Below are 25,258 nucleotides of genomic sequence, written 5' to 3' on the forward strand. Positions count from 1 at the left end.
CCTTGAACTATAGCCACAATCTCTTTATTGATTAATAGTTCAGCCACACCTTTGATGTTCTCTTCTAAACATGCTGTCTCATTTTTCTTACGATATGGACAGGTTGGGAATTTTTCAAATCTTTAAGTTCTAGTTCCTATTTGTTTAGGAATTCTTTGAATTCATCTCTCCCTTCTTATATTTTGCTATTAGCAGTCAGGAGGAATCAAGCCTCTCTTTCAGTCACTTTGTTCAAAAATCTCCTCAGCTAAATATCCATTTTCATCACTCACAAGTTCTACTTTCCATAAAACACTAGAACACAGTTTAACTAAGTTCTTCGTCACTTTATAACAATGATTTTCTTTTCTCCAGGGTCCAATAACATGCTCCTTATTTCCATCTGAGATCTCAACAGGGTTGTCTTTAATGCTCATATTTCTAGCATTCACCTCAAAACTTTTCTAGACTCTGCTCATTACTGAGTTCAAAAGTTGCTTCCACATTTTTCAGTATTTGTTACAAAACACCCTACTCCTTGTTACCAACATCTGTCTTAGTCTGGTTGCAGCACCATAACAAAATCGCATGGGGGGCTAAAACGGTAAAAATTTCCCACCTTTCTAGAGGCTAGGAATTCTAAGATCAAGGTTCCAACAAGGTAGGTTTCATGCGGAGACCTCTTCTCTTGACTTTTAAGTGGCTTCTATCTTCATGTGTGCACATGTGATCTCTTTTGTGTGTGTGTGTGTGCTCTGAAAGTTCTAGCTCTGGTCTCTCTTCCTCTTCTTATAGGGACACTGATCTCATTATGAGGTCCCTGCCCTTATGACTTTATCCAAACTTTATTAACTCCCAAGGGCAATACTGCCAAGTACCATCACATTGAAGGTCAAAGCTTCAACAGATGAATTTGGGGGAAAATAAACATTCACTCCATATCCCTACCCCTGGAAGAAAGGAATTATATTTAATTAACTAATGAGAATGGGCCTGTTGGTGCCTTTTTTTTTTTTCTTTTTAGGAAATTCTCAAATAGTGTGTAGCTTGAGTTATCAGAAAAACTACAACCTTACTGGACTGAGATATCAGAGAACAGAGTTTGACGATGGTATGACAGACTAAAATTTATGTGAGGAGATTCCAGAAAAAAAGGGAGATGCAGAAGAAAACATATGAAATATTTCCAGATCTTACTGCTGAACAACACAGGTGTCACCATGACCCCAAAAAACTGAAAAATATAGATTTTCCACTGCAGCCCAAGCCCAGGAAACAGAGTATGTAAATTAAGTGTAATCAATAACCTGCTGGAACAAAAATCACTCTTCAGGGGAATATAACAGTATCCAGAATCTCTATTACTGTGGTGGCTTTGTACATGCCAATTCAGCTAAACTAGAATTGCTCTTCCAGAATTCCCTTCCCTGTATGATTCTGAGTAATTGTTGGCCACAAGAGACATTTGCATGAGACTTAGAAGGTAGAGTAATAGCCACATTTTATTCTCTGAAGGTCACTGTAGCACAAGTGCTGTGGAAACTCATACTTGTCATTGACATGCTTGCTTGCCTATAGAGCAAGGCAATACATGGGCCCACAGTTCCCACAGCTTCTACCAGATTTCTTTCTTACCTTTTCTGAATCCAGGGGCAGCTGTATGTGAAGCTCTGTGATGAAATGTGTAAGTTTATCCTAGACCTTATCACCATCAGTGAGATGGAGGAGGTGAGAAACAGACACAATCCTCCTAGATCCAGATTTTTTCCCCTGATACTCTCCACTCCATTTCTATCTCCCCTTCTTGACTGCTAGCTTTGCTGATTTCAACCCCAGAGGAGGAAGATTTATACAGTGTGTTTAATCAACTTTCACAATTGAGTTATTTCTAAATTTTAAATTCTGTTTCCTCATTTATGAAGTAGGTATAACGATGTCTCTGCTGATTCAAAAGGTGGTTTTAAAAATTGAATATATTTTTCACCCCACCTGCTTTTTCAAGCCTTTTTCAAAATACATTTCACTATACACTTTCCAACTGCAGTGGACTCTTCACCCCCTTTCCATAAGAGAGTTGGACTTTCCTTCTTCTATGCCTTTGACATACCAAAATATGAGCTATGGCCTTCCATTGAGTTAGAAGACTTAAACAATGACCTATCCATTGTTTAAGAGATACTTCCTTTAGGGCTTCTTGGTGATACTCAGTCTTTCTTTTTACATACTCACCTAACACTTCTGTAAAACTTAAAATTTATTATTTCACATTATACTAATCACCATGAGGAACCCAAATTGAATCAATTTTTCTACAGGATTGTGTGCTTAATGAAGAAAAGAACTTGCTTTAATACCTATTATTCAGTACAGTGCCTCGCACTGTCTTTTTTAATTTTTTATTACAGTTGATTTACAATGTTCTGTCAGTATCTGCTGCACAGCTATGTGACCCAGCTATATATCCATATACATTCTTTTTTTTCACATTATCCTCCATCATGTTCCATCACAAGTGACTAGACATAGTTTCCTATGCTATACAGCAGGATCTCTGTGCTCATCCCTTTCAAATGCAATGGGTTTGCATTTACTAACCCCAGACTCCCAGTCCATCCCATCCCCTTCCCCTCATTCTCGGCAACCACAAGTCTGTTCTTCCTGTCCATGAGGTCGTTTCTTTTCTACAGACAGGTTCACTTGGCTAGCACTGTATCTTTACAATCACTGGCACGTAAGTGTTTCTTGATTTGAACTGGGATTATTTGACCCACATAATTATTTTGAATATATTTAAAAATCCCCTAAGAACAAGGATTCCGTTTTTATTTAGTTCACCTCATTCTTAATTGTGCCCATTATGGAGGAGTTATTAATGTAGTGATTTTTTTAAAGAGTCTCAAAATAATTAGTAATGTAAATAGAGTTGGGGGTACCCAAATGCCAGTTTTTATCCCAATATTGAAAAACATGGACATTTATATAACAATGAGGAAATTGCATGAAAATATTTAGACAAAAACATCATCTTTTATGTAGAAGTTTACACAAATTTTAGTTTTTTTAATTCTTTTAGCGTTCATTATGGGTACATAAACTGGTAAAACTGAATTCTTGGCAACCTAATACATTTTTATTTATTAAGAAATGGATAGGTACTATCTCTTTGATTGGGTTTTATTATCACAACCAACTGTGTGAACTCTGGAAACAATCATTTTATGTTCTATCTCATTCATCTCAGTAGACTCAGGACTTAAGGTATGTGTGTTTGTGTGCATGTAGTATTAAGCACATATTACATTAGTCAGTTTCTCTCTTAGCATTGTGATTTTGACAAGATCGTTCTATATTCCTTGGCTATAAAAACAGTGCAATACAACTCCTATTATTATCCCTTTCTTGTCACAAGGAAGAATGTCTCATACTATAATTCAGAAAAGAATGATAATGGTAAAACTTGAGACAAAGATGTGGTCCCTCTTACTGTGTTTTATCAAACTAGGGATGGCATTAATGCACTCTACAAAAATTTGAGGATACATAAACGGGATCACACCCTGTTCTGAAAGCCTGAACAAGCTTGTTTTCCCTCTTCCTCCCCTCCTTAATATGCCATCCTAGGTCTATTTAAATAATTCATTAATTAATTCATTGTAGTTTTTTAATACACAAGGCACAAACACAAAATGCAAGAAAGACAATTTATATTCCTGAAAATCTAGAAGCCAATCCTCTTCTATTCCCTAATGCATGAGAATCCGTTTGGGATCACCATGACACTACTGCAACTGGAAATAATTACTTTTATTTCAGCAAATCTTACAAAACAATAGTTTAGCCTAGCATGAAAGTACCCTTTTGACACAGCCTTAACCACACCATTAAGAGAGACATACTAACAACCCTCCCAAGAGAGGATCCTTTCAGAGAGAGTGTGCATGATGGCTAGAGGAATGAGAGGCCTGAAAGGAAAAGCAAAGCTTGAGACCTGAATGAACAATCTGGGGCCATGTATACTAAAAGCAATTTTAAATAAGAGTGCTGAATTTTACCAAGTAAATTGAATAAAGTAGTTAGAAAAGTGGATATGTTCAAGAAAAAAATATATATATGTATTGGCACAGATAAATCAGACTTTCATATATGGTTTCAGTGTTTGATCTCTTGCTTAAAGGACAGAGTTGTGATGGCAGGATCACTGCCAGGGAAGCAGGCCAGTGTCTTCATTCTATTTGTCTAAATTGTGTGGTCATTAAAGGAAGTGGGTATCCTTTAAATCCATCTATGTTATGATATTAGAAGAGGTAAAAAGTGTTGGGAGGATTCTTAGCATAGTATAAGACCTCAAAAGTGAGTCCAAGTAAAGACCCTAGCCCTCCATTCCAGCCCAGCTGCCACCTCAGTGCTCTTCCATATCCACAGTACCAAAGCTGTCATTGCTTGAACTTTGTCAGTCAAATCAGCATGACTGACTTAGACTAGATGGTTTATCTTTGACCCATACTGGAATGTGGAATTGTTGTGTTTCTTCACAAGTGGCCAAAAAACTTCGTTCATAAAAGATGTGCTGATTTCATGTATGTTTTTATTCATTTTAATTTTATTTCCTTAGCTTTTGAAATATAATTGCTTAGGAGCTTGGTATAACTGAGTCTGAAAAGCCATTTATCCCACAGGTGTGATTTTGTTTATGAGAGGGAAGGGAGGAGGGGAAAAAGAAAGACAAAGGAAGAGAGAGAGTGTGTGTGTGTGTGTTAATTGTTTGGGAGATACTTTCCTCTATTTCACCTTGTCAGTGTATGAATTTGAGCAGTGATTATTTAAGTGCTAAATATGGAGTGCTAACCAGCAGCATCAGCTTTTACCTGGGATGTGTGAGAAATCTAATTATCAAGGCCCACCCTACATCCACTAAACCACACACTCTAGGGGTGGGATCAAGCACTTTGGGTTTTAACTATCGCCCCACCACCACCACCCTGGGTGATGCTGATGCACAAAGTTGGAGAGCCACTGACTTGGAATGAGCATGTGATTGAAGATGTCTGTGTAGGGTTGCCTCAGTCTTGGATGTCTTGTTCCCTTGTTGTGTGAGCTGAATGTGATTTCTCATTTGAAAATCAAGTTTATATGTTCCAGGCAACATGGTTTGTTACACACAAGCCAACTATTTTGAGTCATGTTTAAACAAGGTAAAAACAATGTTAAATTTTGGGTAAGAAAATATGGAGTTCCCGTTGTGGCCCAGCAGAAACAAAGGTGACTAGTATTATGAGGGTGTGGGTCCAACCTCTGGCCTTGCTCGGAGGGTCGGGGATCCAGCATTGCCGTAAACTGTGGTGTAGGTCGCAGACTTGGCTCAGATTCCATGTCACTGTGGCTATGGCATAGGCTGGTGGTGGTAGCTTCAATTCAGCCCCTTGCCTGGGAACTTCCATATGCTGCAGGTATGGCCCTAAAAAGCAAAACAAAAACAAAAACAAAAAAAAAGAAAGAAAGAAAAGAAAATAGCTCTATAGTTCCTAAGAAAATGCATTGTTTGATATTCCACAAAATTAAAATGTTGTCCAAAGAAACTTCTGATTATATGCTTTTTTTTTTTTTTTTTGCTTTTTTAGGACCACACCCATTCATATGGAGGCTCCCTGGCTAGTGGTCAAATTGGAGCTACAAATGCCAGCCTATACCACAGGCACAGCAATGCCAGAACTGAGCCATATCTGCCACCTACACCACAGCTCTGGGTAATGCTGGATCCTTAACCCACTGAGCGAGGCCAGGGATCGAACCTGCCTCCTTATGGATCCTAGTCAGATTTGTTTCTGCTGCACCATGATGGGAACTCCTATATGCAATTTTTATCTTAGAAACTAACTTAAACACTTATTGCCATCATGTACACAAAAGATAATTTCATGTTATCTACTCCTTATGTTTTCCTGATAAAACTCATGACCAGCTAGGAAGAGGGAGAAAATGGAAACCTTTGAAATATTTTTAGCATTTTCTATGTGCTGCTCTACAGAGTCATGATTTCATTTATTTGGACTCACTTAGGAGGGCTAAAAAGCATGCAAAGTTGTTACAGAAGAGAGAGCTGAGTTTTCAGAGAATTTAAACACAGGTTTTAGAGATTTGGGGGGTATTTTTTTATTATGCTAAAAATCACATATTGTAAAATTTACTCTCTTTACCATTTTAAATGTACAGTTCAGAAGTGTTATATATATTCACATTGCCATGAAACAGAACTTTTTCATCTTACAACCCTGAAATATTATACTTATTAAACAGCAACTCCTTTATTCCCCTACGTATCAGTCCCTGGTAAACACCATGAAGTTTTCGGATGAGAATTTGACTCTTCCAGAGATAATGATCATTTAATCTGCACATGAATCTAAATCTTTCTTGTCCCAAAGTCTATATTCTTTATCTTTTATAACATATTACTTGTTAATTAAAATGATATTCTTGATATTTAAATCTCATTCCTTTTTTATCAATCTGAATGTGTACTATCTTTAACTCAATGTGGCTCTTTTGACAATTTCTTATAAGCACACTATATTTTTTCCCCTTTATTTCTTGCTGATCCTTAAAACGGCTTCAGTGTTTCTTTTCATCTATGGAAACTCTAACTTCCATTTGCATTCCAATCATCCCAGTCTATCCACATTGGTTTATCTACTTCTTTGTCCTGAGTTCCTCATAGAAATTATTGCCTCACTACATATCTTGTCAATAAAAGTAATGGACTCTCTGTGCTTGTAAGGGCCTTAAATTTCAGCTAAATCAACAATTCATCCAGTAGTTGAATCCCTTCAACAATAATGTATAGGCTTGTTCACCTCCAGAAAAATCTGGAGTCTGTTCTAATTTTGCACTTGTTTATTAAAAATCTCTCCCTTGTTTGGAGTTAAAATTTGCACCATTATACCTTTCACCCATTCTGTTTTTATTCTCTCCCTCGGCCTAATGCCCTTTCCAAATAATATCTCATAAAACATTAATATTTTCATTAATCTTTCATTCTCCAGTTTAAGTACTTTCCACTTTTAATTGATAATTTTTAAACATCTTTCCTGTTGCTTCACACTTAAAAATTTGACAATTTTAAGTTAGAATTCTCTAACTTAACCAGTACTGTGTGTTTTTCTCAGTAGAGAAAAAAATCTGCATACGTACATTTAATAAAGGCTAGGTGGTATTATTATTATCCTTATGATTGGCAGCAACTCCTCTCTGATGTCTATCTACTCACTGTTTCTTCTATAATTCATAATTGATAGAAACTCTTTATGTGCCAAATATGCCACTAAGACAGATGAAAATAATCTAATTATCTTCCCTTTGTACCAGTTTCTCTCCATTTTATACATGTATGTCTTTCATATATATGCTCCCAAAAAATAAAGTTGGTCTTTCCTGGTGTAGAAGGTAAGAAAAAACTTTTGTAATTCACTTAGGAAAACAAGTTTGAGCAAAATTAGTGAGTATATGTAGAGAAATCTATACACACATATATTATTCTAGTTTTTTTAAGTTGCTGTAAGTCCATCACAAAGTTCTTGAGTCTCACAAAATTGACACAAAACTCCCAAATATTTCATCGAAACATTCCCAACTTTGGAAATGCCTCTTTCTGAAACCAGGTGGGTTTTAAAAACTATCCTAATTAACAGTTCAAGGAACCATGTTATTAAATATATTTATAAGCAGAAAGCTCTTTCTCATGATGTGAACCAAGATGAGAAGAGATGAAACCTTGGTGTCTATTTCTGGCTTTGGCACTGACTCATCCTTTATTGCAATGAAAAGTCAATTAACCTCCCCAGTTGCCCCGTTGGTGATATTTAAAAAAAGTCACCTGGAGGTTGATAAAATGGAGACTGTGGAAATATTCAATATATGTAGAAAAAAGGTGGTGTTTAATGAAATAGCTAGTTTTTAAATGATGGAAGTAGACTCAATTTGAGTAGGAATTGTTAATAACCATCAACGTCATTTTTTGCAGGTAGCACTTAATATTTATTTGTACTTCTATTGAACATTTACACTGAAAATCCAAACATTTTAGATTTACATACCATCATGCTTCTTACTTTCCCATGAAATGATTAAATGAGGTAAAATTTGTTATTTAGCATGCCCAGTAGATGCTCCAACAGCATAATGCCTGAAATCTGTTAAAATTCATTTTGGGGAATAGCTAGTAAAGTATTCCAATGTGCTCAATTCAGGATCTTGAGCGTTCTGACAAGGAACTGGCAAGTCTAATCTAGCAGCCTAAGTGAGGAGAGTATTATGACCAAAATGTCATTAGAAGACTTGGATAGAGCTGTTTGTATAGGAGAACCTTGTTGAATTTCTGTCTTTCAACTTGTTCTTACCAAAGAGTCATGTTTTCAAGTTGTCTCAGTAGCCTTAGAACAATCTATGTGTGTTCTTTAATACCACCCTATTTCATTATTTTACTTATTTTCATGATCTGTAAGATTTAATGTCTAGAGTTAACAATACGAACTAAATACTGCTCATGGGCCCTCATGACAATTATTTAGCTTCTTTTTTTTTTTTTTTTTTCAGTGTTAGCTGTTGTTGTTCACACGGCATACTTCTTTTTTTTTTTTTTAATTTTCCCACTGTACAGCAAGGGGGTCAGGTTATCCTTACATGTATACATTACAATTACAGTTTTTCCCCCATCCTTTCTTCTGTTGCAACATGAGTATCTAGACATAGTTCTCAATGCTATTCAGCAGGATCTCCTTGTAAATCTATTCTAAGTTGTGTCTGATAAGCCCAAGCTCCCGATCCCTCCCACTCCCTCCTCCTCCCATCAGGCAACCACAAGTCTCTTCTCCAAGTCCATGATTTCTTTTCTATTTAGCTTCTTAATGCTTCTTCATCTTTTCAAAAATAAGCCAAACACTTGTATCACTGTATCTTAGGTTAGAATGCTTCTTCATATGAATGTGTCCTTTAAAATACAATCTTAATATACCAAACATCCATGTAAAATGTTCATTTACTTTTTAAGTTGAAAAATGTATGAAATTAAATCCTTTGAATAGACAAAATGAAATGAGATATAGTTAGAAGATTCATCTAAGACCACTAATATGGTGTTTTTTTTTAATTAAGTCATTTCAGTTTTAGGGTATATTTGTACGATATCTCATAAAAGTTCTAGTAAGTTGACTATTAGATTAGCCAATGTCTAAAGGAAAACTACTGGAAATTTTTGAGAGCTCCCTTTCTTATTGAAGGCAAGTTTCATTAAAAAACAGATGCAACCAGTATCATGTGAGTAAATAAATTTATCTTTGGTCACTACATCTCTTTCTCTCTCTCTCTTTCTCCCCCTCCCTCTCCCTCTGTCTCTCTGTCTCTCTCTCTTTTACCCCTCTCCCTCCATCTCTCACACAGGCACACAGCACTATATGAAAAGTTCTGACAACTCCTGGATACAAGACCAAGCACACATGTTACATCCAACCAACAGCTAATTAGAGATACACACTATTTGATCTTTTGCCTTGAGCAAATTGAATTAAGAATAGTTCAGATGTGTTGACCCAAATGGTCTAGAAATGTTTCCAATTCAGAAAATCCTACACAAGCCTCCTCTTTGAACGTCTGTATGAAAACACACCAATTCCTGAAAGATTTTTTTTATTCAAACAGCAGCTAGGAATGGTTTCTAAACACTTATACAATGTATTTATCTTTCAGGAAGGTTATATAATGTTGGCATACATCATAGAAACATTATATATAATGTTTCTTGTCATACTAATATTCATATTTAACTTCTGTGGGATTCATTAGAATTCTACTCTCACCCTAATTAAGCTATGAATAGGTGATTAGAGTTAAACCATATGGATGGCAATGTGTATCTTTGAAGGTGGGGTGGGGGAGACTTTTGGGTGACCAGGAGTGATAGAAGGATAAAGTGAAAAAGGAGTTGAAAGTAAGAGAGCAGTTGGAGTCACCACTGGTCAGGGTCCATGCTGAGTTTAGAATTAATTGTAGCAAGGATTGCAATATTGGAATGAAATATTGATAAAAACAGAAGATTAAGAAGATGGCCTAAAATAAGCGGGTAAGAGGGAAGGATAAGTGCTTGAAAGAGGGGAGAGAGTAGAATCCTATTTTTTGCTGAGCCTGGTATAAACTTACAACTTTCTCCAAATCATACCCTAGGCAGTCACTACTGATTGATACAGGTGTACCTTCTAGATGAAAAACTATTTGGTTTCTATTTTTGGATTTAGATTCTTGGGTGGCTAAGTCTCTTGCTTTTGATGTCAATCTATTAAACGAATCGTTTCTCAGTAACGATGTTAAGGAATGGCATTTAAGAATTTGAATGTTTATATCTGCATCAAACGCCCCAATGAGAGAAAACTGTAGCACTATGAGAGCAGGGAAAATCAAGAGTGTGGCATTGAGCGAGCAAAAGGAACATACTGCTTTGTGACATTTCATTTCGCTGACAAGAACAAGCTGGATTGTGTGTCTTGGGCACTGATACACCAGGCTCTCTAGCTTCTTGAAGAAAAAATTACTTAGGGATGATGATTGAAGGTGACACCTATGTTATTCGACCCACCTCAGTTGTGTCAGCTAATATGACATGATTTTCTAGAACACAGCATGGGTCACCATCAACCCCACCATCTACAAAGAATATGCCAATGTTAATTAGAAACAGGTGTTCTTATCATAGAAGGCAGATAGCATCTTATTTACATGGGCTGGCAGGTATCCTCATTTTGGATCACCCCTCATAGTGCACCTCCAAAATTATAGTCTTTAGAGTGATAGGCTATGTACTGGGGCAATGTTTCAATGTCTTCATTCAACAAATACTTTTTTTGCCAAGATAAAAGCAGAGTTGGTAGCTATAAGAGATTAAAAACACAAAGTATATAATGACCTTGCCTGTATAAATTCAAAGTTTATCAAGGAAAATAATTGTATCCATTCATTCGACATATTGCAACACAAATGTGACTTTTAAAAATTTTTTTATTGTTTTTTCCCCAATACATTTTTTTTCTATTGTACAGCATGGTGACCCAGTTATTCGTACATGTATACATTCTTTTTTCTCCCATTATCATGCTCCACCATAAGTGACTAGACATAGTTCTCAGTGCTACAGAGCAGGATCTGATTGTTAATCCATTCCAAAAGCAATTGTTTGCATCTGTTAACCCCAAGCACCCCATCCATCCCACTCCTCCTTGGCAACCACAAATCTATTCTGCAAGTCCATGATTTTCTTTTCTGTGGAAAGTTTCATTTGTGCGATATCATATGGTATTCGTCTTTCTCTTTCTGACTTACTTCACTCAGTATGAGTTTCTAGTTGCAACCATGTTGCTGCAAATGGCATTATTTTGTTCTTTTTTATGGCTGAGTAGTATCCCATTGTGTATATATACCACATCTTCCTGATCTAATCATCTATCAGTGGACATTTGGGTTGTTTCTATGTCTTGGCATTTGTGAATAGTGCTGCAATGAACATGTGGGTGCATGTGTTTTTTAAGGAGAGTTTTGGTCAATTAATCTTTGAAAAGGGAGGCAAGAACATAAAATGGGTAAAAGACACTCTTTTCAGCAAGTTTTGCTGGGAAACCTGGACAGGTGCATGCAAATCAATGAAACCACAACACACTCTCACACCATGCCCCAAAATAAACTCAAAATGTCTGAAAGACTTAAATATAAGACAAGACACAATCAAACTCCTGAAAGAGAACATAGGCAAAACATTCTCTGACGTCAACCTTACAAATGTTTTCTCAGGTCAGTCTACCAAAGCAACAGAAATCAAAGCAAAAATAAGCCAATGGGACCTAATCAAACTGACAAGCTTTTGCATAGCAAAGGAAACCAAAATGACAACAAAAAGACAGCTTACAGAATGGGAGAAAATAGTTCCAAATGATGCAACTGACAAGGGCTTAATCTCTAAAATATGCAAACAAATTATACAATTTAACAGCGAAAAAGCCAACAACCTAATGGAAAAATGGGCAAAAGATCTAAATAGACATTTCTCCAAGAAAGACAAACAGATGGCCAACAAGCACATGAAAAAAATGCTCAACATCACCGATTGTTATAGAAAGGCAAATCAAAACTACAACAAGATACCACCTCACACCAGTCAGAATGGCCATCATTAATAAGTCCACAAATAACAAATGCTGGAGGGGGTGTAGAGAAAAGGGAACCCTCCTGCACTGTTGGTGGGAATGTAAGCTGGTACAACCACTATGGAGAACAGTATGGAGGTACCTAGAAAACTATACAAAGAACTACCATATGACCCAGCACCCCCATTCTTGGGCATACATCCAGACAAAACTTTCCTTAAAAATAACAAATGTCATTTTTTTAGATCAGTTTTCTCATTAGTTATTAGCCATTTATTTTTTTGCAGGCATCTTGACAATTGTAATATCTGTCTCCCACTGGCTTATAAACTTTTATGTGACCATATTCTCAATCTTTTTGACCACTTGCAAACCTAGCATTGCTTGACACATAGCAGGTACTCAATAAATAATGCTCAAATAAGTAGATAAAATCAACATAGAAAGGACAAGCAACAACACATTATGTTGTTACAAATTCAATGTGTCATTGAAGTTTGAGGAAGAAAGGTGTTGCCGCTGGGTAGATAGATAAGGAACATTTTCATGAAGCATTTTAACTGAGCTTTGAAAAGCGGAGATCATTTGGATTTACATAGATAGTATGTGATAATAAAAAGTAAAAATTGGGTACAAAATCAACAAGGAGATAAAAATCATTTTATTTATTGATCTATCATCTATTTATTCACATATAAGTTGAAGAAGGATAATGGAAGTAGAAATATAGAAATAACATAGGTGCAGGACATAGAGGAATGGTGACCAAAGAAAAAATTAAGTTTCATGAAGGATGTGACCACCATTATGTTTCAGTTACATTAAGTCATCTGTGGCATATAAAAGGCAAAGAGCCTGACAACCATGAAATCAGATAAAAAGTTACTGCAATACAGACAGTGAAGGTCTGGCAATGGATATATGGAGAAAGATAACCCCAGTTCAAAAGAAGAGGTAAAGCTACTTGAAGCACTTGGAAATTAACTGAATGTGGAAATAGGAATACGAGAAACAGAAAGGAGTAAAAAATGCATTGGCTTGTTCACATTTTTTAAATGAACATAAATGCCATACAATAGAGATTTTAAGCTGGAGGGATAAATATGGTAGGGCACTTAGATTTATTTTCTAGTTTTATTGAGATATTATTCACATATGGTATTGTATTATACAATACTACAGAATACAAAATACAAATACTCCATGTATTCTGATATATTAAGTACTGTATAACTTGTAGAGCATAATGATTTGACTTAAAAATGTTGTAAAATAGTTACTGCAATAAAAGTAGTTAACATCCATAATCTCATATAGATAGATAAAAAAATTTTTTTAACCTTCTGGAGAGTACTTTTAGGATAGACTGACTCTAAGTTTCATATATACCATATAGTGGTGTTAACTGTGCTACATATGTTGTATGTTACCTCTCTAGTACTTTTTTTATACTATTACTGGAATTTGGTACTTTTCCCTTCTCCCCACCTTCCACCAATGGTAACCACAAATTGAATCTTTTTCTAAGTTTTTAAAAACTCTCCATATAAGTAAGACCATGCAGTATTTGTCTTTCTTAGTCAGACTTATTTTGCTTAGCACAATGCCATCAAGGTCCATGTTGTCACCAATGGCAGGATTTCCTTTTTTTATAGCTGATAATATGCACTTGTGTACATATATATATATATATATATATATAAATGTATGTATATAATTTATTAATTCATCCATCACTGGGCACTTATATTGTTTCTGTGTCTTGGCTACTATAAATAATGCTGCTGCAAACAAACAGGAGGGTACAGGTATCCTTTCAATATAGTGTTTTAATTTATTTGGACACAGCCCCACATGTGGAATTGCTATATTTTGTGGTTGTTCTAGTTTTAAAAAATTTTTTGAGGAACATCCATAGCATTTTCCTTAGTGGGCATGTCAGTTTACGACCTCATTAATAGTACAAAAATGATTTTTTCCACATCCTTTCCAGCACTTGTTATCTCTTGTCATTTGATGCTAGGCATTCTAACAAGTGAGAGGTGATATCTCATTGTGATTTGATTTGCATTTCCCTAGCAATGTTGAACATCTTTTAATGGACCTTTTGACTATTTGAATATACATATATATTTTTGGAAAGAATATTCAGGTCAATTTCATTGGATTATTTTATTTTCTTCTTCTAATGAGTTCTGAGAGTTATTTATATATTTTGGATATTTATCCCTTATCAGCTATATGGATTGAAAATATTATTTTCTCATTTTAAACATTTGTTCTGATATACAGAAGCTTTTCAGTTTCAATGTGTTTTCACCTGTTTATTTTTCAGTTTGCCATTTGTGCTTTCAGTGCCACATCCAAAAAAATATCCTTGCCAAGACCTATGTCAAAGAGATTGTGTCCTATGTTTTCACCTAGGAGTTTATGGTTTTCAAGCTTTCACTTAAGTCTTTAATTCATTCCAAGTTATCTTTTCTGTATATTGTAAGATAAGGGTCTTGCTTTATTATTTTCCATATGAATATCCATATTTCCCCACACCATTTATTGGTGAGACCATCATTTCTCCGTTGAGTATTCCTGGCTCTCTTGTCAAATATTAGTTGCTGTTTCCTTGGGTCTATTTCTGGGCTCTTGATTATGTTCCATTGGTTTACTTGTCTGTTTTCATGCCAGAACCATACTGTTTGATTAATATAGCTTTATAATAAATAAAACTTGGAATCAGTAAGCATGATACATGTTACTTTGTTGTTCTTTCTCAGGATTGCTTTAGCTGTTCAAGGTCTTTTGTGGTTCCACAAAAATTTTAGGATTTTTTTTCTACTTCTGTAAACATGCCATTGAAATCTCAATAGGGATTGCATTGAATCTGTAGGTTGTTTTTGGTAGAATGGACATTCTAACAATCTTAATCTTCCAATCCATGAACACAGAATACCTTCTTCAATTTCTTTTATCAAGGTCTTGCAGTTTTCTTACTTGTCTTTCACCTTAGTTAATTTTTTTTCAAATTATTTTACTGTTTTAAATGCTATTGTAAATTGAATTACTGTGTTTATTTTTGTACATAACTTATTGTTAGTATATAGAAACAGTACTGATTTTTGCATTTTAATTTTGTTTCCTGCAACTTTATTGAATTCACTGAGTACATATAACATGTAATAGACTTTTCCTTTTCAAATTTGATGCATTTTCTTGGGGTTTTTTTGTTTGTTTGTTTTTTGCTTAATTGCTCTACTATGTTGAGTAGGAGTGAGGAGAGTGGGTACTTTGTCTTGGTCCTGATCTTGGAGGAAAAGCATTATACCTTGAGCTGTTGAGTATAATGCTAAATGTGGGCTTGTCATATATGGGTTTTGTTGTGTTGAGGTGTGTACCCTCCATACCTGATTTGTTTTATCATAAATGGATATTAAATTTTGTCAAATAATGTTTCTGCATGTATTGAGATAATCATTTTTTTCTCTTATGCCATTAATATGATTTATCACATTGATCAATTTGCATGTGTTGAACCATCCTCAATTCCCAGGAATTAATCCCACTTGGTCACAGTGAATTGTATTTTTATATGATGATGAATTCAGTTTGCTAATGTTTTATTGAGAAATTTTGCATCTATATCCATCAGGGATATTGGCCTATAGTTTTTTGGATTTTCTTTTAAATTTGTTTTACTGGGTAGTGCCCTTTTATGCTTTTGTTGTCAGGGTAATTCTGACCTCACAAAATGAATTTGGAAGTGTTCCTTTTCAAGTTTTTTTTTAAGACTTTGAGAAATATTGGCATTATTATTTAAATGGTTGGCAAGATTCACCTGTTAAGCCATCTGGTCCTGGGCTTTTCTTTGTTGAGAGATTTTTGATACTAGTAGCTGGTCTGTGCAGATTTTTAAATTTCTTCCTGATTCAGTCTTTGTAGGTTGTCTGTTTCTAATAATTGTTTTCATTTTTTCTAAGTTGTCCAGTTTGTTGGCATATAGATATTCAGAGCAGCCTCTTAATTTAATTTGTATTTCTATAGCATCAGTTGTAATGTCTCCTTTTCTTCAATAATTTTGTTGATTTGGGCTCTCTCTTTTTCCTTGATTTGTCTAGATTTTTTCAATTCTGTTTTTATCTTTTCAGAGACTCAATTCTTAGTTTTGTTAATTCTTTTTCATTGTAGTTCATTTATTTCTGCTCTGTTATATATTATTTCCTTCATTTTGCTACATTTGGGATCAGTTTGTTCTATTATCTCTAATTCTTTAAGGCAGAGAGTTAGGTTGTTTGAGATCTTTCATGCTAATGTAAACATTTATTGATATGAACTTTCTCTTAGAACTGCTTTTGCTGCAACCCAAAAGTTTTGGTATGTTGTTTTTCCATTTTCATTTCTCTCAAGATACAATTTTACTCCACCATTAATTTGACTAGATGGTTTTTGAGGAAATTGTTAAATTTCCATGTATCATTTTTTTTTTCAGTTTTTATCCTGTTGATTTCTAGCTTCATAACATTGTGGTCAGAGAAGATACCTGGAAAGATTTCACTCTTCTCAAACTTGCTAAGACTTGATTTGTGACCTACTCTATGGCATAAACTACAAAAAGTTCTATGTGCACTAGAGAAGAATGCGTACTCTGCTTTTGTTTAATAGAATATTCTGTATAGGTCTATTAAGTTAATTTGTTCACAGCGTTTTTCAAATATGCTCTTTTCCTATTGATTCTGCCTGGATGATCTACCCTTTACTGGTGTCAGATATTAAAATCTCTAACTATTACTATATTTCTCCTTTTACTTCTCTCTTTGCTTTATATATAGGGGTGTTCTGATATTGATTGCAGAAATATTTAAAACAGTTTCATCTTCTTGAAGGATTGACCACTCTTTGCAATACATAAGTTTCTTTGTCTCTATTTTACCATTATTAGCATAAAGTCTAATTTGTCATATCTGATATAAGTATACCTACCCATGCTTTCTTGTGTACCACCTGCTTGAAATATCCTTTTCCATCCCTTCACTCTCACTCTATCTGTGCCTTTAGGTTAAAGTGACATTTGGAAGCTGCATGTTACTGTATCTTGTTTTTTTTTTTTTTTAATTTGTTTTAAACCATTCAGAGATTCCTATAGCTTTTGATTGGATAATTTAATCTATTTACATTAAGCTAATTATTGACAGCTATGAATTTACTATTATCATTTTGTTTATTTTCTCTCTGCTTTGTAAATCCATTGTTTTTTCTTTCATACCCTATTGTCTTCTTTGCCTGTACTGATGATTCTTTGTAACAGAATTCTTGGACTTCTTTACTATGTTCTTTTGGATAATTACTACCAGTTTTTGCTTTATGGGTACCATGATGATTATTAAAAATATATTAAAATTATAACACCCCATTTTAAATTGATAATACTTCAATAGCATTCCTAAACTTTACACTTTATTCTCCTGCTCTCACATTTTAGGTTACTCATGTTATAGTTTACTTAGCATTATGTTACTAATATCACATTATTTTACCTATGGTAAAATTTCCTATATTTGTTTTTTAAATTTCTTTTTTTTTTTTTTTGTCTCTTTAGGGCTGCACCCACAGCATATAGAGTTTCCCAAACTAGGGGTCCAGTCGGAGCTGCAGCCACTGGCCTATGCCACAGATCATGGTAATGCAGATCCTTAACCCACTGAGCAAGGCCAAGGGTCAAAACCATGTCCTCATGGATCCGAGACAGATTCCTTTCCAATAAACCATGATGGGAACTCCTGTTTTTAATTTTTTTAACTTAGAGTTGTAAATGAATTGTATACCATTATTACCATGCTGTAGAATCAAAAAGTGGTTATATAGTTATCATTATCAGTTTTATGCTACATTCCTATGTTTTTATAATGTTAAATAGCATCCTTATTTCTAGTCAAAGAAATCCCTTCATCACTTCTTTTAAGGCTATATAGTAGGCTTACCCCTCAGCTTTTGTTTGTTTGGGACAGAATTTATCTTGCCTTCATTTCTGGAAGACAGCTATGCTCACTGCTATACCACCACTGCTATACCACCACTGCTACTTCTACTTTGTTTATTGAAAGGTACCTTTCTTGGGTATGGAATTCTTGGTTGACAATTTTATCTTTCAATATTTTAAAAATATGATCCCATTCTTTTCAGTGTGAACTGTTTCTCCTGAGAAAATTTCTCTCTACTCTTATTGCTTTCAAAAGTCTTTGTCTTGTACTTTGACAGTTATAGCATGTTTAGGTTCAACCTTTTTGGAGTCCTTTGGGCTTTATGTATTTCTCTCCAACACTGAGGAAATTTTCATTCACTACTGTTTAAATATACATTTCTCTTTTTTTGTTCTCTTCCCCTGGAATCCCCATCATGTGGATATTGTTTATTTGATTGTGTCCCATAAGTCCCATAGATTTTGTTTATTGTTTTTATTTTTTGCTTCTCTGACTGGATAACTTACAGGATAATTTCAAATGTTCTATCTTCTATTTAACTGATTCTTTCTTCTTCATGGTGAATCTGTTTTTGAAACTCTCTATTGAAATTTTTCAGCTGAGTGATTATATTTTTCAGCTCTAGGATTTCTGCATGTTTTTTTGGTTATTTTTTGATATGTCAATTTCTTTATTGAAATACTTTTTCATGCATTGTTTACATAATTTCATTTAGTTGTCTGTTTTTTGTAGTTCTTATGAACTTCTTTAAGAATTATTCTGAAATCTTTTTCTGACAGTTCACTGATCATTTTTTAGTCAGTTACTAAGTTTTATTAGTTTTAGTTATCTCATGTTTACCAGATGTTTTGAGATTGATAATTTCTAATGTTGGTACCTGCATATTTAAGTAAGCAGTTTCCTTTTTTTTTTTTTTTTTGCTTTGTCAGAGTCAATTCTCTACCACTCAGCTCAGTTTGTTTCTATAGATGCATCTGCTGGTAAAGCCTTAAGCAGTTAGAGCCTACTATTGGGGTATATTTTGGGGGAGGCAACTATATAAGCTCTGGAGTGGGGGATGTCCCTGACTTAAAACATTTGTACAAGATTGCTGGCTTGGTTTCCTGCTCCCATGAGGGTTCTAGAGACCTGGATTGTCTAGTCAGGACACTATACTCAGCAATAAGTGGGGCTATAAATTACTTTCTCTGCCCTACACAGTAGCAGAGAGTCCACCAGGGTCTGTGCAACATGTTTTTGGGATCCTAATTAAGTCAGTCAAGATTTTACACTGACTCTTTCTAAGATAGGGCCACTAATTTTGCTTTGCAGATAGAGAGAGCAAACAGTTGTGCTCTCTCTTCAGGTGCCACTGTAAATAGGGCTGTTGGAAGTGCTATGTAGCTTCCTATGTGCTCTGGCTAAGTTCCATGACTGGGCAAGCTGAAATATGTATTCAGGAATGGGCAAGTTTACAAATTAGTTTTCCTGCCCAAGGGTGGTGGAAGAACTAGCTCTAAGGCTACCAAGGTTCTTTGTTTGTGCTTTTAAGTGAGCCCATATCCTAAGATCTTTGGGCAAACAGAGTCACTTGTGTTGCTCTGGAGACTATCACCTCTGCTTCCAGGGTTTCTGGAAGTGTTTTGGAGTATATAGCTTTCCACGCATTCTGTCTAAGTTTTCTGGTCTGCAGGGCTGGGAGTTTCACTCAGCAAAACATGGGGTTATATAACTCAGCTCACCTCCCTGGGTGGGTCAGACAAGGCTCCAGGACCAACATATTCCTTTTTCCGAGGACATTAAATAGACATATTATACCCCACTTAGTTCTCTGGTCATAATATACCACCAACTTGGTTCTGCAGATAAGCAAAGCTGTTGGTCAGGATTTCTACTTGGTCATAGCAGGTAGAACTTCAGTCTTCTGGGATCTAATTGCTGACTGTTTCAAGCCCCTCTCTTTTCTCAGTCATAATGAGGTCCCTAATGGTAAAGCCGCAGAGATTCTCCTGAAATTCCTATGGGCTGAAACCTGAGTGGGATTCCCAAGAAAAGACACGTGATGCAGAAGGGGGGATGGGGCTGGATGACTGGATGTCTACCCTTGGTTCTGTTTCCCACTGGTGGAATCGTAGGGTCTGGGAAGACCTCTCAGCATGGTATTGTGGTCAACATATAGTGGCTCCTCTTACCCTTCAGATGGAGGCTGTCCTTGTCTGTATTACACCAGGGGTTCATCAGCCTCACCTCCATATCCAAGGATTCTTTGAGTGGTGTCTTGTTCATGAATAGTTGTTAGTTGTTATTCCTGTAAGGTAGCGCAAAGTCAGGAATGACCTATGTCACCACCTTGGTGATAGCACTCCTAGCAGGTGGCGCATTTATAGCAATGAAGTGCAATAGAAATGGAAGTGAGCTTTTGTAACAGAAATACATATATATAATAAATATATTACACACAATACATACATAATTATATATATACATATATGATACATATTTATGCAATTTATATATAATATGATCATATACTTCATGAAAATTTGGAATAAGAAGCATAGGGAAGATACGGCTAGTGACATGTTTAACTTGGCAAAGAATAGATCATAAGGAGAAAAACAGCAAAGTATGAGTAATGGATAAAAGAGGAAACCAAACAGGATTTGGATGAAAACATATGATTTTTGTAAGGGACATACTGATTTTCAGGCTCAAAATAACAATCAGAATGAGGGTACTGGAGGGCTGATTTTGAGCTCCAGAGAAAGGTCAGAGCCAACCACATAAATTCACTGTAATAGAGATTACATTGTAGAGGTATGCATGGAATCATCCAGAAGGGAAGACAGGAAAGGATAGACAGACTTCAGGAGAGCACTGGCATCTGAAAGCAGAACAAAGAGAAATATAGAAAGATGAATGGTATATATTATTCAAGACTGTGAGATGTTAAAGATAAAATATTCATTTTCAAGTGAAAAAAGATGAAAATTTCAAGAAAAACAATTGTTATCCACAGTGTCAAACATCAACAGTTGGGTAAATATGGACTCAGTTTTTCTTGGAATTGGGCAATTCAAAGATCTTTCTTAGAAGACATTTTTAATAGATTGGTGGAGTAGGCCCATAATCTTGAGGTTTAAGAGGAAACAAAAAATCATTCAAATCTGGAATGGAAAATAAGATTGTGTTCTTTTAACATTAAAGTGATGTTGAGGTGTTATATTTATTTAGGTAAAACAGAGCAATTGTTCATGTTTTAATGAAAAGGTAAAGTACTCACACCAGAGAGAGAAGTGAAGGAATATGGAAGGAGGGAAAGAGAGAAAAAAATACAAAGATCTCCAGTAGGTCTCAAGGGTAGTTGTGACAGAGTTATTTGGCAAGGCATTTTTAAATAAAAAATTTGTAGTTGATTTGCAATGTTGTGATAATTTCTGCCGTACAATGAAGTGATTCACTTATACATACATACACATCTGTACTCATCCTTATTTCCTTCTACCTCCCTATCTTCAGGAAGAAAAAAATTGCAGATTCTAGAGGTTTTCATTCAAGCTCTCAGTTTTCTTTTTTAGGAGGAGATGATGTCATCTGCTGGGACAAAAAATGTTTGAGAAAACAGAAAGGTTTAGATTAACTTTATCATCGAAAATGTATTATAGCACAGTGGTTCAGAGCATGAACATCTCAATAAGTGAAGATAAAGAGATAATCTCAACCCTGACACTGCTTATTTGTTATGTAATACTGAGCAATTTACATCCCAAACCCAATCTCTTCTGCAAAACAGGGATGATAATAATAATGTTATATGATAGATGTGAGAATTAAATAATAGCTAACATCTGTCGAACACTTTCAATGTTTCAGGTTGTGTGCCAAATGTTAAACTGAATGTCTGTATTTTAATTTTCTAACTTGATTTTAAGCATCCGTAAAGGTAGGCATCACACCTTATATTTCTCTATATGCTTTACTGTGCTTAGCATGGAGAATTGTACAGAATGTGAGATTTAAATATATTCAATTTACAAAATTGTTAGAAACTAAATTGTTAGAAACGTATATTTGGATCAGTATTGTAATCTCTTAACCAATGTGTTCTTGGGGTGGAACAGTTAACACCAACTAATTTTTCTTTAGAAGAGGCCAGTGACTAACAAACACCTGTACTGTTAAGTATGTATTTTTAGAGTAATGTCAGAAACATCAAATTAGTTGCTAAATCCAAACTGTTCAAAACTTTGAGTATACACGTGTATGACATTAGTATACACCTGTATGACATCTATACTCTTTTCAAAGCTTAAAGGCATTCATTTCTACTTAATAATCTACCCATTTACATAAAGTACGACTTTATGTTATTTGCCCCCAAACTCTAGGTTCTCCATTTCTATCCTTTGTGTTCTATTAGTTTTCCCAATTATATGTATTCTAAAGTTATCAATTCTTCATATATATGTATAAAGAAAATGTGTATATCAAGTATATCTAAAATTATATATGTAAATTTAGTACAAATATATATATTTATCCCAAGAATATCACAAATGTATCTAACTCATATGATAGATACATATCAAGTATATATATCAATATATATCCCAGGTATATATCTGTATCTCATGCATTGTGTGTACATAATATATATTTGATATAAACATGTATATATGTGGTATACATATGTATACATATGTACCTACTGTCAATATATATACACACACACTATCAATTGTGTATAGATACAGATATGTACATATATATATATATTTTCCTTTAGGTATGGAAGTTGATTTTAATTTATATTTCAGTCACAATTATAAAAGTTTGAGTTGTTTCCTCAGAATCTACTCACACTTATAAAAAATTAGTGAGGAGTTCCCATCGTGGCTCAGCAGTTAACGAATCCGACTAGGAACCATGAGGTTGCGGGTTGGGTCCCTGGCCTTGCTCAGTGGGTTAAGGATCCGGCGTTGCCATGAGCTGTGGTGTAGGTTGCAGATGCGGCTCAGATCCCATGTTGCTGTGGCTCTGGTGTAGGCCAGTGGCTACAGCTCCGACTGGACCCTTAGCCTGGGAACCTCCATATGCCGTGGAAGTGGCCCTAGAAAAGGGAAAAAGACAAAAAAAAAATTAGTGAAAACATATCATGTGATACACTTGTGTTTTCTTCCTGGAATAATTAGATTAGGGAAGTCTTTACATTTGATTATATATATATACATACACACACACGTGTGTGTGTGTGTATGTATATATGCACACACGTATATATGATATGTATATTAATTTATCTTCTAATTAATGTTAAATTATAAAAAATATGATTAAGTACACTAAGCATAATGTAGATTGAATGGAAAGATCTAAGAGAGCATATTGCCCAGTCATCTTTAAAACTATTTTTTTAGGGCCACAACCATAGCATATGGAAGTTTCCAGGCTAGGGACTGAATCAGATCTGCAGCTTCAGGCCTATAGCACAGCCACAGCCACAGCCACAGCCATAGCAATGTGGGATCTGAGCCATGTCTGTGACCTATACCCCAGCTCACAGCAATGCTGGATCCTTAACCCACTGAGCAAGGCCAGGGATTGAATCCACATCCTCAAGGACAGTCAGATTTGTTTCTGCTGTGCCACGAAGGAATTTCCTTAAAACACTTTAGTGGGACACATAGCTTTTCTTTTTCAGTTTTCCCTTACTTTTATTTCCATGGGAACACTAGATATGCATACAGAGCTCTGATCTGAAGAACACATAAATCTTTCTTGAATTACATCCTGATAAACCATAATAAATTGAAATTTTTTTAAGGTAAAAGTGCATTTGAAAAAAATCTAACATAGTGAACATCATAGCTTAGTCTAGCCTACCTTAAACATGCTCAGAATGTTTATATGAGCAATCATTTAATACAAAGACTATTTTATAATAAAAAAGTGTTGAATATCATATAATTTATCAAACCCTCTACTGAAAGCAAAAACAAACAATCAAAAAAAAAAAACTAGAATGGTTGTATAGATACAGTGATTGCTATGAGTGTTATGAGTTGTTTTCCTTCAAGGTCTCCTGGCTGATCGGGAACTGTAGCTTGTTCCCACTGTCCAGCATCATGAGAGAATATCTTACCATGCCTCATTAGCCTAGGAAAACATGAATTCAAAATGTGAAGTACAGTTTTTACTGAATGTGCATGGCTTCTGCACCATTATAAATCAGGGGTTATCTGTATTTTGAAATCCAATAATCTTTTCTAACCTTTTAAATATTATAGATGGCACAATGAGACATTTTAATATTTTAATACGCTACTTATCGAACTCATTGGAACTGAAATCCAGACATCTCGGCATCTAAACCAAGATATTCTATCACATCTCACTGATTCATTGCCTGAATCATCCTCATTAACTCTTTTTTGTTTAAGATCTGGTCTTAGAAACAGATTGAGGATTTTGTTAGGAAGGAAGAAGGGGGAGGGATGGATAGATATTGGGTAGAAAATTAAGAATATCTTAATAAAAAACCTAGAACCCAAGGATCCCACTTTTCTCTTAACCTATCAGAGTACCTATCAGACTAAGCTTTTATATTTTTCTAGTATTTTCAGACCTATTCATTTGACATATACTTAAATGACCCAACTGCCCATTGTAGTCAGCATAAGCAAAGCAAAAATGTCTTAGAAAAAATTTGAGAAAGGAAAAATTTCTGAGAAACGTTCTGTGTTCCTGATTAAAGGGTACAGAGGCAGTTGGCTCTGTTCTTTGCTCCCATCCTCCTACGTTAGACAAATGTATGATAACACTAGAGTGTCTTTCTTATGACTATGAAGCAAAACAGCATCTCCTCAAGCACAGTAGAGTAGAAGAGAAGATATCCTGGGTGTTGACATTATTGACTGACATAAATAATGAAATAACCCTCCTATTTATTTAAACTGGGAGAACCCAAGTTGTTGTTGTTATTTGGAGCCTAATATATTTCTAACTGGCAAGTGACAAATTCTGCTCTTAGTATATTCTCCCTTTGGTAAAATAAAATCAGGATATTCTTGAGTTACCAAAACCGGTGAGATTATATATATATCTACTACTTTTGTTTTGAACCAAAACTTGGTATATCATTTATATACTTAT

General features: G+C 35.0%; 1 long non-coding RNA gene across 1 annotated transcript in view; it reads left to right on the top strand.

Moving 5' to 3' along the window:
- The window catches only part of LOC110256696 (uncharacterized), a 189,114-nt gene that overhangs the window by 156,035 nt on the left and 7,821 nt on the right, over positions 1–25,258 (top strand). The window lies entirely within an intron of this gene.

This window comes from Sus scrofa, chromosome 14 (genome assembly GCF_054392235.1).
Source record: "Sus scrofa isolate SSC_HxYL_T2T_F1_AM1 chromosome 14, Sscrofa_HxYL_maternal_Yorkshire_Landrace_v2.0, whole genome shotgun sequence".
Taxonomy (NCBI): Eukaryota; Metazoa; Chordata; class Mammalia; order Artiodactyla; family Suidae; genus Sus; species Sus scrofa.